Source organism: Pelecanus crispus, chromosome 8 (assembly GCF_030463565.1).
Source record: "Pelecanus crispus isolate bPelCri1 chromosome 8, bPelCri1.pri, whole genome shotgun sequence".
NCBI classification, from domain to species: Eukaryota; Metazoa; Chordata; class Aves; order Pelecaniformes; family Pelecanidae; genus Pelecanus; species Pelecanus crispus.
In genome coordinates this window covers 8,499,577-8,516,553 of record NC_134650.1, presented here as the reverse complement: position 1 = coordinate 8,516,553, position 16,977 = coordinate 8,499,577, and positions in this window count along the sequence as shown.

Sequence of the window (16,977 nt, the reverse complement as noted above, 5' to 3'; positions counted from 1 at the left end):
CATCTCTCTGTGACCAAGAGCTGCATCATGCACAGGAACAAAGGGGGCTGAAGGGGGTGCAGCTCCATGCCTGGCTCTGCCTGACCCCCAGGTGCGACTAAATGACCTTCCTTTAACTGCGTGGATGTGCTGTCACCCTCCTGGTGTGACAAGGATCTTCTTCCACCACGCACATTTCTGCTCCCATCCCTGCTCCCGTTGCAGAGAGGTTTCCATGCTGAGCTGGTTTTCCTGGCTTTTCTCCCCACGCTGTCTCTTGGGGAGAGCTCCATCCTGCACAGACACTCCCCCACCAGCCAGCACCACTCTCCCGGTGCACCCAGCACCTGGGGCGCAGGGGGGACCACGGCTCCAACCTGCTCCGAGCATCTCCTCCTCCCCACTTGTGCCTTGCAGTAAGCCAGGCTCTCTGGCTGTAACACCCACCCAGCCTTGCCAGCTTTGTGTTTGCTTTCCCAAATATTTTGCTGGTGCAAAGGAAACATCAGCCCTCTGAATCGTGAGCTGAGCCACCTCCACCTCCGAGCTGAAGGCCCACGAAGTAGGAGAGATGATAAACTGGAAGCGAAGCAATGCCAAAGCACAGAGCAGCACATGCCGGTCCTACACCCCCGCCAGCCTGTTCTGGTGCCACCAAGTCAAGCTGGGGACAATCCCCTTTGCCAGGACGCTGGCACTGCCACCGAGCCCACCGCAGCCTCCCGATAACGCCCCGTCAGCAGCTGATCAGCGAGTCAGAGGTAAAAGGGCTTCAGTAAAGTGCAGTGCCAGCACCCAGCCGTGGTCACCATTGTACAAGCACGGTCCGTGGGACACAGGCAGGGGGATTAAGAGATCTGTGTCAGCAGCAGGCCAGTGTATACAAACACGGCTGCTAAAAGAGCTCACATTCATGCTTTGTCCCCATGGAGGTCATTGGGGATGGGAACGGGTTGTGGAGGGGCGGACGTGCGGTGTCCGTGCCAGCCCTCCCTTCGGCCCAGCAGCCAGCTGCTGGGGACAGCAGAGTGAGATTGGCCTGGGGGGGACACCCCACTCCCCTCCCTGTGGAGACCTGGACTGGGGATGTCTGATTATGCCATAGTGCCTGGAAGGTTGTAGGGAGCTCCCTGTCTCTGTAGTGGCCCTCAGGAGGGCTGAAGAACCTCACCTGGTCCTGGAGAGAGGAGCAATGGAAAGGAATTGCTCCATCAGTGGTTTAAAAAAGTCAGCCTAGAGCTGTTGCTGTAGGAAAGGCTCATCAAGATCAGCAGCTACAAAGGCATCAAGCGGAGTATCTCTAATTAACCCCAGAACATAGCATGTTTGCTTTCCCAGCTCCAGGGGGCAAGCAAGACTACAGGATGCTCATGGACGTGCTCCTGCAAAGCATCCAGGAGGATCCTGAATCCACTGCCCACAGAGAGCCAGTACAGTCCAGGAACCAGGAGTCCAGGCTGTGAGAGACTCTATTTTATGACTTTACTCTTGCCCGTGCCTGTTCTACCCCTGTACTTCCCAACAAGGCCCAAGCGAGCAATGAGGGAAAAAGAAACCCACTGCAGGGACCTGAGACATCCTCTGCCTCCAACACTGTCAGTGGAAATTCATGTGGGATGGGAAGTTTAAGTGCGAGGCTGGGGATGCAGTGGCTATGTCCTGCATCAGTGCATTCATTTTTACAATTATATCAGGCAATATCAATTATATCAAGCAAATGAAGAGGTCCTGATGATGTCAGCTGAGGGAGGTTGTTGCAGTGGAGACAACTACTGATCAGCTCCAGCTGCATTGGGTGAAAGGGATCTTAGGCCAGAAATGCAGAATTTGCAGGTGGATTTTGTTATGCCAGGCTGCCAGGCTGGTTGTTAGACTTGGAAGTTAAATCATGAGCAAAATAACTGCAATGTGAAGCTGTGTGCAGTTGGAGCCAGGATTTCTCGCCTGTGTTTCAGTCTGTTCAATTTTCATGCTCCTCGGCTAACCCCATTTGTTCTTAAACATGTTTTCATCTGACAGCAAGCAGGACCAGGACTTCACAGTGGAAACAACAGGAGCCAGACAGGAGCTCATCTTCTTCAGAGGGGGACACCTTTCAGGTCCTCTCCATCCTCAGAAAAAAAAAAAAATTGGGGAAAAGCACATATTGCCCCTCTCCACCCCTGCAAGTTACTCCTAAGCTCCTGCTCCTGCAGCAAAATCTTGTCTCCGTTTCAGTAAAGCCAGCACAAGGTCGGCACAGGACCACTCCGAGGCAGCGCTGAGGGCTTTCCAGCTCTCCAGAAATACTTGGCAGCATTTTATATCCTAAACCAAGACCGCCCCACAGGTCTGCCAGGAGAGACCTCTTTACACTTGACACAGGGTTTTCTGAGCTTGCTTCCAGTCTACAGCCTTATCTTATTATTTTGTAATTCCTCTCCTAAAGATGCAAAACCAAAGCTCGTGCCAAACCAAAACACCTCCGCAGTTTATCCAAGTGGAGAGGAGCACGTGATGGTGGCCTGGAGCCTGGAGCGGAACGGCAGCCGGAGCCTGCAGAGCATCCAGGGACAGTTAATGCTGGTGGGGCTCGAGACCTTCCCGGCACAACAGGAGAGAAGGACAAAAGCCATATTAGAGGCTGCTTTTGACGTTTCTCCTGTCTGGCGGGATGGGGCCACCGGAGAGGGGAAAACCCAGGGCAGCATCAGTCCCTGCACGCACATGTCTCCCCTCCTGTGCTTGCCAGATCACCAGCTCTCCCGTTCCTCTTCCCAGCAGGTCCTGAGGCGGTTTTGCCCAACACACTCCCTCTGGCAGGCGCAAGCCATCCTGCCCGGCACGGCGCTGCAATTCCTGTGCCAGCACTGGTCATTTCTGCAGCTGCACTGCCTTAGCTGTTAATTTAATAATTTACTTTAGTGAGCCTCATTAAGGCACCTCCTGCCTTTCTGCACGTGGTGACAGCACATTATGACTGCCGGTAGCATTGGCGGAGGCCAGGACATCGAGTCGCTGGTGCTCACGCTAACCGCAGGGCACCTGGGCATGTCGTCTGCTTGACCTTCAACCACAGGTACCTCCTCCCGGGGCTCTCCAGCCTGTCTCCTCCTCCCCATGCTCCCCGGGGAACCAAACACTTCCATGTTGTCCCCTTTCCAAGCAGGGGATCTGGTGCCTGATGCAGGGGCACCAACTGCTCTTTGAGGACTATTTGCCATGGCACTGTCCTTTCACGGTGCAAGATGCTCCCATGGATCTTCCCCAAGTGCTGCTGTTTTGGGTGCTTTGCCTAGTGAAACTGTTCTCCATGCAACCCCTCTAGTGACCTGCTTGGTTGTGTGATAGCCCAAACACCAGGAAAACCCCCGGGGAAATTTCAGTGAGGTCAGATGCTCACATTTAAACATTTTCTAACACACTGCGTAACCCTTTTCATCCCATCTTGAAGGTCCGCTGGTTGCTGGAGGGCAATCCTGCCCCTTCATCCCACTCCCAGGGACAGGACAGGGCTTGGAGCCGGCTCCTGGGCGGAACCTGTCCCAGGAGCAGGTGCTGGCGTTCAGGGGGTCGCAAGAACAGCATGAGAGCTATCAGGATCTGTCCTTCCCTGGAAGAACCAGTTCCCCAGGTAGCTGCAAATGGCACTTTCCCTCAGGCAGAGGCCAGGGACCCTGTCCTGCTCGGCATTGCTTTTCAGATAGGCAGGCTGCAAGTCGTGCAGTTCACGTGAAGAGGGGAGATAGCGCAGCCAGGCTCTGAGCACGGAGGTCTCGGGAGCGGCCAAAGAGACCGAGTGAGCCAGCAGGGCTTTGCCCATGATAAAAGCTCCGGCACCTGTGTGTGTAATCAGGAGATGACAGCCCCAGCTCTTAGCTGCATCTCCGGCAAGCCAGGCTGGGTGGGGTGACACAGGCACCCAGGACGCCAGCGCCAGAGATAACTGGGCGCCCCAGGAGGCTGAGCTGGCAAGGGAGGGAGGGGGCTACATCTGACAGGGAGAATTTCCCACCACAGCAGGTTCTGGTGCAGCCGTGGTGGGCTTCCCTGCACGGCTGGCCTTCGGGAACTGGCAATGCCAGTGCTGGTGTTCCCTCCCTCGCCCCGGGCCCCCGTAGGAGAAATCCCCCATCCCTGCTTCCACAGAGAGGAGAGCTAGGGACTAAAAGAGATATTTGGGGGTGGCTGAGCATGGGGGGCTGCACATCCTGAACCCCCAGCATTCCCAGCTGGTCCCAACCACCTCCTGTCCTGCTCAGAGGCACTTGCAGGCTCCCAGACCCGCTAATTGCTTGCAGCAGCTTTCATGTGCCCCTGTGGCCAGGTTTGGGCTTCCTAAAATCATACAGCACCGAAGCAGGGCCTGGCCCCAGCTTTGCAACCCCCACCATGCCTCTGGAGACAGCTCGACCCGTCCCTGTGCCCACCCAGCTGGCAGGAGCTGCTCCACCAGCAAGGGCCCTGCATTCGCAAAGCAGACGTTGCTCTCTCCGTAATTTTTATTTTTCTTTAACCAAGGAGGGTGTTAGAGGAGCCTGGTGGGCTGAAGAAGATGCTCCCAGCTCCCAGACAGGGGTCACAGTTTTTTTCCCCCACTGTTTCTTTGAGGGTGGCACGGCCCCAAGCCTCCGTCCGGCTGGTCATGCAGTGCTGGGTGCTTGCCAGCCCTGACCTGTGACTCAACAAAATCACCCACCCCCATAAACAGGCACCCCAGAGCATCCCTAGAAGGGGGTGTCCTCAGCCCCCTCCCAGCATTGCCCTGGTGCTGAGTGCCAAGGGAGAACTTTGGCTGCCTCAACCAGCCATGCACCCCCGTGGGCTCTGGCTGTTGTGCTCCCAGCCATCGGGGCAGGTGCCATGGAAAATCCACTGAAAACCTGTTTACAGTTCTCACAGCTTTGCGCTTTGGTTTTTTTTTTATTTTCCCAGAGCGCGCTCGGGGGGGACCCTTTCCCCCTCTCCCTGGCCCCCAGGGCTCTCTCTTGAGAGGGATCAGAAACCACCGGCTGATGCAGTGGAAATTGCTTATCCTTCCCGGGAGGGATAAGACCCCAGGATGGGGCAGCGAGAGAGACATTTGGCCTGTCACCTTGCCCCACGGAGCCCTGGCGAGGTCACGGTGGTGGCTCTGGGGTGGCTGGGGACAGGGAGCAGCCCAGAGCCGGCTTGAATTTGCCAGCGTGCTTCCCCTTTCCCGCTGGGAAAGGAGCCAGGGCACGACAGAGCCAGGGAAAAAGTCCCTCGCCCTGCAAGGAAAGTCAGTTCGGAAGGAAATGCCGCTGCTGGCTTCTTCCAGGCTGAGCCTGGGAGCGGGAGAGCCCCGGCGGTGCTGCCATCTGCCGCCCGGCCAGCCCGGGCCGCCCGGCTCGGAGCGAAACCCGCAGCGCTGGTTTTCCCAGCTGGGGGAATCTCCCTTTCACCTAAAAACACCAAACCCAGCCCTTCCCCTCTTTCAAAAGGGAGGCGTTTGACCCGTGGGGACAAAGGGGTTGCTTGTAAAAGCAGCTAGCCCCGGGGCGAGGAAAGCCTCCTCCTGCCTGGCTTCAGCCCAGAAGTAAATCTAAGGAACACATCGGGACGTTTGCAAAGTGTCCTCGGCGCAGTACGGGTTGATACGCCCTGGCTCTGGCTGGGACTGCCAGCTAGTCCCTGAGATAGCATCTCAGCTCCCGGAGCTGGCATCCCACAGTGCTGGTGCCAGGAGAAAGAGTGACGCTTCTGCAAGAGCGATAGCCTTTATGTACGTATAGATGCAAATCTCTCTATGTGCAATAAATTTATATAAAATCCCATTTTCCATGGGTTCCCAAAAGAGGCAATTTTGTTTTTGTTTCTGTGTCCTCTGCTCTTGGTGAGAGCTGATTCCTTCCCCCTGTTTCCCCAAATCTCAGCTCCACAGATGCCCCAGCTGCCACCAACCCCAGCTATACCCCGCAGGGGTGGGCTGGCAGAAACCCGATGCTGAAAAAGCCCAGAGGTTTCATGCTCTTTCCAAATTTCCAAGAGAATTTAATGGAACGGTTCCTAAACCCTGCTGCTCCCTGCAGTGCCCTGCGCTCCTCAGGGACAGGAGAGTCAAACCCCCCCAAAACAGCAAGAGCCCGGCTGGGAGGATGCGCCAAGGGCTGGTGGGGCTGCGGGGCGGTATGGTTAAGTTACCCCATGGAACCCCTCCTCTCGGGGTCTGTCTCTGAGCCCCGGTGCCCCTTTGGGTCCCGCGATGCCAGGCCGTGAGTCCCAGGAGTGCCAAACATCTGCCCTTCCCACCAACAGCAGCCCGGCCGGCAGGTTTCTGCCGCGGGATCCCGTGGCTTCCAGTCGCTTACGCCAAGTGTCCAGGGGGTGGCACATGTGGACTGTGGCCAGTGGCTCCGCTCGGGGCTTGGCGCAATCCAGCCCCCCTAGCCAGGCCCGGCGGTCACCCCCCCCAGGGATGCTGATGGCCAAAGTGCAGGTGGGTGACAGTCAGGTCCCTGCAGCACGGGCGACACGCACCTCCTGCATTGCTCCTTTGAGTTTTTCCCACTGCGGATGAGCAGGGATTCAAGACAGAGCCGCAGACAGGCTGCGCTTGCCCTCTTGGCCTTCAGCTCCCATCACTTATGGGTCTGGCACTCCTCCATGGATGCGTGCTGCTCAGTGGGGCACCACGGAGGGCAAAGCAGAGCCCCCCCCGGGGTTCCTGCCTTCCGGCTGCCAGCCGAGAAGGGATGGACGTGCAAGGTGTGCTTGCTGCCAGCCTGCCTGCGCCCTGGGAGCCATTCGCATCCTGCTTGATGCAGCGCTGGTCCTTGCAATGACCGGCGAGGATGAGCTGCCAGGATGACAGACCAAAGGAGGTAGGGGATTCACTGGCTCTCCAGGGGTTTGGCTGTCACTGAGCAGCTGCCTGAAAACAGGCCTGGCCGGCAGCTGCCAGTCTGGCAGCACAAATCCCTGATGCTGGGTTGGTTACTCCCCTCCTGGCTGCCATGCAAGTCCAGGGGTGTTTCCCTCTAAACTGGGGGATGGCTGTGGATTACAAGAGCTCAGCCTGGAACATTCGTGCTTGGCTACCTCCCACGGGACAGCTTGAGGACAGGGCAGGGATGGCCATCTCCTCCCTAAGGAAACTTTCATGGCTGCAAAACCAGGATCTTTCCCCATAAAAAATCCCTTGAGCTTTTCTCCAAATATCAAACTACTTTGCTTGTTCAGGGACCACTCACCTGCCAGATGGATGTTATAACCACTCTTGGTTGTTGTGTTCAGCAAGGCACCAGGGTATTAGCTGCGTGCACTTTTGTCAACAAGTCCATCCAGCTCCCAGGGCCACTATCACTCCCCTCTGAAGTCCTAGTGGGGGATAAATCTTCTTGGGGGATTTGTGTGGCATGGTGCCATTTGCAGATGGTGGCATTGCCCAGGGAAGGGCTGTCCCCAATACATCACACTGCTGCCAGCCTGCAGCGGGCGTGATCCAGCACTTGGCACTGGAGGGAAAGGGCTGGGCTGGGGTGCAGGACATGCAGGTTGGCCCAAAATGAAGGGAGGAATTGTACAGGTGGCAAGTTCATAAACATGCTGGATTGTGGGGTTTGTGCTGCAGGCTGCTTGCCTCTCATGGTAACTGGGAAAAGCTGCAGAAGGATCATCAGCAATAAGCATTAGCCCATGGAATGGAAACCATATGGGGAGAAGCCACATATGGGGACACAAAGCGAGGCAGAAGACGCCAAAGGACAGGTCCCAGGGTGGCCTCACAAGCCACCTCAATCGAAGGGGAAGGGGATGTGGCAGTCTCCCTTCCAACCCCCCCTCCAAGTCCCCACCTCCGGCCGGGGAGTCAAGGGGTGTGTGACAGGTCTGTCCCCAAAATCCATCCCCTCTGAGCCCTGCAGGGCACCCCAGCACTGCACTGTCCTGCCCTGCATTACTACATTGCACTACACTGCACTGCGTTGCATCCCAAAACTGCACTGTCCTGCCTTGCACTGCACTGCACTGCCCTGCATCACATTGCACTGCACTGTCCTGCCTTGCACTACATTGCATTGCACTGCACTGCACTGCATTGCACCCCAGCATTGCACTGTTCTGCCCTGCATTACATTGCACTGTGCTGTCCTGCCTTCCATTGCATTGTACGGCACTGTCCTGCCTTGCACTGCATTGCATTCCACTGCACTGCACTGCGTTGCACCCCAGCACTGCGCTGTCCTGCCCTCAGCACTGCACTGTCCTGCCCTGCATTGCACTGCACTGCATTGCATTGCATTGCGCGGCACGGCACGGCACGGCACCCCAGCAGCTCTGCCAGCCTGCCGCTGGTGCTGGCTGCTGGATTTGCCTGTCAACAGATGAAGCTAATGACCCGCCTTGTCCCCGGGCCACCATGCACCTGACCCCCAAAGCGGTGGGGCCAAGGCCGGGCTGGGGCTGCAGGAGGGCTCGGTGGGCAGCCGAGGGGCTGGAGCTGCCTGCGGCCGGGAGGGGTGGGAGGCTCGGCAGCCAGAGTGGCCGTGTCCGACACCTCGTCCCCAAACTGTCACACAGCCATGGGATGAAATGTCCCGTCAGGCTCCCTTTGCACGAAGACCAATGCCAAATGGACCCCAGCCCCAACAGGTCTGGCATGGGAGAGCTCGAGAGAGCAGCCCACAGGAGGGTGATGGGTGGCAGTGGGAGCCGCGAGGCTGGGCCAGGCCAGGGGGGTGCATGGAGGGTCCCATGCCAGCCCGGCTGGGGGCTGGAGGAGCCAGATCTCAGGTCTCCTCCGTCTCAAAAGGTCGTGCTCCTCCGTGATTAACTGCTGGGCTGCGCTGCAGATTAGCCAGGGGACTGCTGCGTTTGATGTATGAGGCAGGAGGCCGGCAAAGGATTTTCCTCCCCTTCTGGGGTTAATCCTACCCTGCCTATCGCAGCCCTTTGATTGCAAAGCCCTGCAGATAAACCTCCTTAGTCACCAGCAGACAGCAGGCACCAACCAAAAGGATGCGAGCAGGAGCGTGGGCTTGGGGAGATATGGGATTTGGGAGCTTTCCTGCAGCAGCCTGTGGCTATGGAGCATGCATGCTCCTTGCAGCCTCGGAGTCACCCTCCAAAAAGGGAGGGAAGTGCTTTTCTTTTTACTAATCTCTATTAATTCTACTTATTTAACCAGACATCTAACTTCACGTGAAAGGAGCCATCGAAACCCCAAACGAGCACCACTCCCCACCTTCTGTGTTTCAATGAAACCTTTGCAAAGTCAGAGCGCTTCAGCAAATCACTAACACACCCGTGAACATGCGGTTTGGGATATGGCAATAGCCACGCCACTCTGCCGCTAGCCCCAGCCAGTTTTTATCACACACATATAACAGCCGTAAAAGCCAGCCTGGAACAAGCAGGGTTGTTTTTGCAGGAGTGGTCGAGTTTCAGATTTTAATAAGCCTCAGCCCCCTCATAATTTTTCTCTTTAAAATGCCAAAAGGCACCAGCCCAAAATAAGGCTTAGAAAATTCCTGTAAAATAGCTTGTAAGAGTCTAAAAACCTCTGAGCTTCCCTCTCTTGGGCTTAGAAATGCCACCTCTGGAGCGGTGCCGTGGGGCGAGGGAGAGCTTGGGGAGTTCTCGCCGGCCCCCGTCCCATCACAGGGCAGGAGCTGCCAAGGGGACACTGAGCGGTCCAGGCTGTGCTGTAACAGAGGGCTGGATGGTTTGGGTCAAGCCTGTCCAGCCAATTTGGAGACAGATGGAGCTGCTGGAAGGGGGATGGCTGCAGATGCAGGACAGGGATGTCCTCGGCTCATGGTACCTCTGCCTGTCCCCTCCTGGGCCACTGAGCTCAGGGGATTAAAGCCCCTCCAAGCCCCACGCCTGCACCTGACTGCGCCCCACACAGCCTCGTCCAGCTCAGTTTTAAAATACCCTTCACATAACATGGCCCAGGCTTGACTGTCCTCCTACGGTGCCTGAATCATTTGTCTTAATACCTAACCTTTGAGCTTTCTTGTTGCAAATTAAGTTGATTACATCTTGGCCCAGCTCCAGCAGACCCTGAGACCGATTGATCACTGTTGTCTGGGAGGTCTTGGGAGGCTCTTCTCATGTCCCCCTCTGGCTCCGGCTTTCTAGAGAAAACAAACCCCATCTCTTTGGCCAGGTTGGGATGCCCCCTTCACTATCCCTGCCACTGCTCTGACTCCTCGAGCCATCTGCATCCTGCCCCCAGCGAGCACCCCGAGCCCCATGGGGATCCCTTTGATCAGTGTTCAAAGGAGGAACCCAAACACCTCGAAGACCACCCTAGGTCATTTGCTTTGCCTACACACTCAAGTGCACATGAGTTGAAGCCAGGCAGATGACTCGCAGTCTTTGAGTGAGGTTTGGCCATCTGGGCTCCCCTTTTGGCACGTGCTGGCCCCCGTGTGCCTCTCCACAATGCCATGTGCGGCAAAGCACTCTGCCATCTGTTTTGCTCAGAAACACAGCTCTGGTTTCTAGGAAAAGAGGTTCATCCATTGCCGGACGTGGGGCATGGGTTCCTCAACCCTTCACGCCCGTAAGTTGAGGCAGGACATCCCGCTGCATCGTGGCTTCGGCTGGAGAGACCAAGCTGCCCATGGGCTCCAGGCTGGGGGGTCCTCAGACCTTCACCCTCCCTGTAAGGGGCCACCAAATGCACACACACATCTGCACGCCCAAAGCCATGCACTGCCTGTCCAGCTTTTCAGCTGAGGATGCTCCAACCTGAAGGTGGAGCGAGCCAACCCGACCTCCCCGGAGGATGCTGTGCTTTGCCCAGCTGCCTCTTGACTTTACTTTTCCCAGTGAGCGACACCCCAAATCCCTCCGCGTTTGAAGTCAGCAGAGAGCCATCGCCAGCTGCCCAGACTTCAATGCCAGGGATATAACATTTTTCATTCACCCCCCCTGCCAATCATCCTCCCCTTCCCCCTGCTCTAGGATTTAAAGAAAGAAAGATCCACCAGGCAAACAGCTCGAAGCCAGCATTCGAGCAATTATAAAAGTGCTTTCTGCCAGCTGCTAGACTCCTCGTCACCAATCTGATCGGTAGACTAAACAGCAAGGACCTGGGCTGATCCCCCCCTGCGCCGCTCCGGCCTGGAAACGAGGGGGGCTCGGGGGAGCGCAATGGTTAACATCAAAACTGGCAGCAACGTCCTAACGGAGAAGGCCAAGGGAATCCTGTCGCTGCTTAATGGAGGCGGCCGGGAGGAGGCGGAGGAAGGGCTGAAGAGAAGCGGGGCCCCCCCAGGCTGGGGGCTCACTCCCCTCAGGGTGAGCTGGCTCTCTGGCTGCCATCCTCCAGCTTTGCATCATCCCTCCTCCATCGCCAAACCTGCGCATCCAAGCCTGGTGTGCCAGGGCTATGGTTTCAAAGGTGATTTTTTTCCCGCTCAGTTGCCTGAACCCTCCTCTTCCTCTTGCTCCCCGTGCTCTGCCAACAGATAACACAGGCGGTTTTCCCCGGGGGGACTCATACGGAGCAGCTGGTGCTGTTATCTGGGAGTCACTCCCTTATCTGGCAGCCGATTTCGGCTCCAGGGAGTCAGCACCTCTCAGGTGAGGAAGGCTGGGTCGCCAGCTGCCCACACCGGGCACCCGTGGTGGGGTTATCAGCCTGGCCACCTCCTCGTCTGGCCAAGCACCATCAGACAGCGGTGCTCAGACATCCCCAGGGGTGACGGGGTGGAAATGGGACATTGCAGCTGGGGAGCCGTGGGAGATGCCTTCTGCTTCCTAAAAATAAGGAAAGAAAAAACACAATAATTTGGGCTCGGGTTCCTCTTTCCATCCATTAGCAGCAATGTGCGATCATGCCAAAAAAAGAGAAGCAGTACTGGTGCTGGAGAGAGAGCTGCGGCTTTTATTGCTCTTATCTCCCAGCTTCTGGAGGAGCACGCTGCCTGCGTGGGGGTCTGGGCAGGGACACGGTGCACACGCCACAGGGAGACCAGCTCCTCTCTAAATCACGGCTTGCCATGATTTACGCGGATGCTCACAGGTTAGGTAACTGCAGTAAACAGAATAAACAGACCTCCTTCTGGATTTATGGACCGACAAAAGGACCTTTAACCACAAAAGAAATGTGCTTTCCAGCCCTCTTCTATCACCAGATCCCAACCAAAGGCTTAAATGCTTATGTCAAGCCCACAGAGCTCAGGATTTGGGCTGGATTCAAACTACTCCTCCATCCTCCCTGCTACCCGAGTAAGTCGTCTCATAGCTCATCTCCTGTTCACTTCTCAGCTGCCCGCTGACACACACGCACACATGATGCCGGAGGAGCCAGAGGGAGCAGGGAGACGATTTTTCTGTTACTTGGGCTTAAAATAAGTGGCTAATAAATGCACAAGCAGGCAAACCTGTGCAAGTGCTCTGCAAAGAGATTGCTCTCTCCTGGAGCTACCTCAAAGAGGGGACATCTTTGTGGGGTGCTGCTGGACCCTTCCTCCCCAGCAGCTACCTGCAGTCAAGTTAGGAGCTTTGCTATCACCGAGATAAACCTTCCCAGCATGAGAGCTGCTGTCTAAGGAGCAATTAGGGGTATTAGTTTTCTTTTCTTGGAGTAAAAGAGGTGTTACATTTTCATGTGGTTCTCAAATATTTGATGCATTTCTCTCTACAGATGTGGAAACTTGTATAATGATGATATTACCAATGTTCCATGCCAAATCAAAGGGTGTGTATAAAGGCACGGTGCCTGAGGAGTCCTTTGTTATCAGCCTTTAGACTGTTATTTTTTATGTGGCATCCCTGCAGAAAAGGCAGCTGGAGACGAGGAGCCTGCCCATCCCCAGACAGTCATGGCTTGTGCTGGGGGAACTGGTCCCACCAGTGGCAGGAGCATGGTAGAGAGTGCAGGAAGTAAGCGTAAAACCAGAAGCCAGGCTGAAAAACTTTGAAAATTTGGCATTAATAGGACTTCTTGCTTTCCTATAGTCATCAGCTGAGTCAGCCACAGCACCAGCTGCACAGAGCAGCCCAGAAAACACACTGCTACCAAATAAGCTCTTGGAGGCCAGTGTTACCCCTTCCCCTGATAGTTGGAGAGGGAAAAGCATCCAGGAAAGCACCGCCTTCCCTCCATCTTGCACATCTTTATTTAATTCCATTGAAAGCAAGCACACATATTTGAAACGGAGTGATTTGAATCCATGAATTGTTCTAAATCCAGGAGAATTGCCAAACTCCCTGTTTTAATACATTTTCAATTTGCCTTTTCCTCCTGTCTTTGGGAGCCAAGGTATAGCTATTTAATTACACGCACAACCTCCATTTAAGAAACCCTTGTAATGAGGCTGGCGTGGAAAGGTATCCGATTTTTCCATTGTCTGACCGAGGCGCTGCAATTAGTATGTTTTATCCCAGGTTTGCATTTGGCACGGCTCAGTGAGTGATGCTTTGGGGACACAGGCTAGCGGTAATCTCTGCACTCTGGGCTCTTCGTTATCCTGCCTGTTAGAGGGGACTGAATCCAGACTCCTGCCAGGGGAAGGGGATTTGGGCTGGCTGCTTTCTGCAGCACGAACCTGGGAGCAGAGGCATTTAGTTCTCCATGGTGCAGGTTGGGAGAAAGGGAATGATAAAGAAATATAAAAGGGAGGGAGGTTTGAGTCAAATGGAGGCAAAGAAAAATCATGGTAAGGGAGAGAAACAAGAATGGTGTTGCAAAGAAACTATAATGTGGTCCTTGCAGTAGCTCCATGAAAATGTTTCCCTTGGCTTGCTTTGAGACAGGAAAAGAGCTGACCCGTGGAGGGAATTGCTCCAGGTATATCAGCAGTGGCTCAGCTCTGGAAATCACTGCAAAGAGCTTCCCCAAAGGCTGGGGAGACCCAGATATGAAGGGGTGTGATGCAGCATTGTTTCCTGGCTGGGATGCCCTAAACCCAGGACCCCGCTGCAGCCCCACGGAGCCTAATTTAAACAAAAGTACCTCCCTGGCATGACAAGCGAGGACCATCTGCTCGCAGGTCACCCCATGCCATCAGGCTGCTGCTAATAGGTGTGGTGCCACCCCGGCAGCACAGTGGCTGTGCCCCCACCACCTGCCAAAGCCACCCACTGCCCTCATCCCAGAGAGGGGACCAGGGTGGGCTGCATCCCCTGGAGGGGATGGGGCAGCGTGGGAGACATCTCCACCCCATCGCCCCCCTGCCAGGCTGTGGATTTGGGTCTGCACTGCCCACCCTGCTCCGCGGGCTGGAGGGGATACGGAAAGGACCCTGGCTGATGGGGGGTACCCATGCGTGGTACCAACACCCGCTGTCGGGGCTGGTGGGGGGCTCAGCCGGGCAGGGAGCTGCTCACATCCCGTGCTGGCTCTCCGTCCCTTGAAGACGCATTCCTCCGGGCTCAGGGAGCGCTGGGCCAGCTCCGGCTCCCAGGAAGCGGCCAGGCCATGGTGGAGCCAGCCTCCTCCCTATCCATCATCCTTATCAGCCGGCGCTGGCAGCCCGGCAGTCCCTGGCAGCGGGGCTGCACGGACGGCGGGCCGGGGCCGTGCGGCGAGAGACAAGCAGGAGGCATCACGGCGATAAGCTGTGCCGCAAACAAAACAACAGCTCTCCTCCTTGGGGACTTCAAAGCGCCAAGCTGAAATTTATGTGGCCGCAGAGCCCGCGTGGGTGCCGGGAGGCTGGGGGCAGCCCAGGGTGGGGATGTGGGCAGGACGCGTTGCCAGGACCAGGGTTTGCCCACATGGAGCTGTGGATCCGACAAAGTCTCCTGCGGGATGTAGTGGAATGCAAGCACGGAGCAAAGCAGTTTGCCCTATGCTGCAATGGGCACAACATGATAAAAGCAGCAGCTCAGCCCCAGGCAGCGTTATGCCCTGTGGCTGTCGGCGCTCTGCGCCCGTGAGCTCCCGAAGCATCCCATAAAAGTGTATTCTGAGTGATTTGCCAGGAGCGATGAGGGCCATTTGCTTTTCACATGCAACTGTCTCACCAGGCGTAAAGTAGTTTTGGAGACCGGCTCGTGGGCTGTCAGGCAGAAGATTTAGGGCTGTTCCCGAGGAAAGTAAGAGCCCAGACACGACTGTGCTCCACCTGCCTTGGAGAGGTCCCGCGAGCGTTACCGCTGCTTACATTAACCAGGATTTTATTCCTCTGATGGTCCCGATGAAATCCGTGAGACCTCTTGTGGCATGAGCTGAAACTCCACACGCGTCCATCAGCCATCGCATCGGGCATCCCAGCCCTAGGGCTGTTGCCACCCCGTCCGCACTGCCACCACGCCCTCGGGGTCAGCATCTGGGCAGCAGGAAGGGAAAAGACATTTCAGGACTAACTGGAAAAAGAATTGTGTTGCGGTTAGCACAGGGGTGAAAGCATCTCACACCTGCGATGGCGTTTGGATGATCTACCGCTGCAAGCTGCAGGGAAAGAGACGCAGAGAGAGATCCGAGGGAGGCTGGAGCCAGGCTGCGGCACAGCGGCGGCCTTGGGGAGAACAGGAGCACGGTATGGGGAGGGGGGTGATGTATAGCAACATATATGCACTCACAAACATGTATGCATACACATATGTTTACACACATATTAACTTCCAGCCGTACACGCACATATCTCAATTTTTGAGTGTAAGAATGCTATTGAAACAAAATGACACACACCTTTGCTGGTAATTGCCTCTTTTTATAGGATTCAATTTCATTGAGCTTTGTCTGTATGCCAAGTCATGTTGAAAATTTAATGATCATTAACTTTTTTAAGTCTCTCATAAATTTATATAAGCATTAGTAATCAAGGAATCTTATTGATTTGCCAACAATATGACTCAAAATTAGAATTGTTATCTTAATTTGATTTAATTTCCTTTCCACCAAATTTAAGAGCCTATTCTTCCTGTTTCCTTTCTCTCCTCCCTCCTCATTTTTAGTAAATGACAGAAGACTTAAGGGGTAAGAGGATCCCCATCTATTTCACCTGAGTTACATGAAATTGAATTAAAAGTGGAAGGATTACTTATTTATTTTTTTACTTCGTCCATCACAAATCAGACCTATTCCAGGTGAAGGAAGAAGTATTTCTTTCATCCTGTACCTTCTGTGGAAAAAAGACCTTTTTCCTCAGCTGCCTCCATGGGAAGTGTGGAGGAAGGATCCCATCAGATGCACTTTGATGAAAGGCATCCTGATGTTGGAAGACCCACATTCCCTGCTTCATCTTTTGCGCTGGGGGAGACCTTCTTTTGCCTTTCTCTTCCTACTATGACTATGGCCTGGGCCTCCCTTGCCACACTGCTGCCCTTCCAGAGTCCTCCCCTTTGCTTCCAGCAATGGCAGTGCACGCCAGCCCCACATATGGGCACCAGCCACCTTGCACCAGGATCATGGATGTGACCAACCACCACACAGCAACCACCGTGCAGCAGGATCATGGATGCGAGCAACCACCACACAGCAACCGCCATGCAGCAGGATCATGGATGCGAGCAACCACCGTGCAGCAGGATCATGGATGCGAGCAACCACCGTGCAGCAGGACCATGCGCCAGGACCATGGATGTGACCAACCACCATGCAGAAACCTCCATCCATCAGGGGAGGTTTAGACTGGATATTAGGAGAAATTTCTTCATGGAAAGAGTGGTCAAGTATTGGAACAGGCTGCCCAGAGAGGTGGTGGAGTCACTATCCCTGGAAGCGTTCAAAAAATGGGTAGACACAGCACTTTGGGACATGGTTTAGTAGGCATAGTGGTGTTGGGTTGATGTTTGGACTGATGATCTTAGAGGTCCTTTCCAACCTTAATGATTCCTAGTTTTACTTTCATTAAAAAATAATCCAGCCACCAAGCCAGGAAACATGAAATGAATTATTACTCTCCCCTTAATTGGCTTAGTGGTGGACTTGGTAGTGTTAGGTTAATGGTTGGACTGGATGATCTTAAAGGTCTTTTCCAACCTAAATGATGCTATGATTCTATCTACAGCAGAGCTCACTCCCTTCACCTTTTATAGCAGAGGTGGTGACATCAAAGCTGCCTGCCACAGCCTGACTGGCTGGTGGGTGCTGGG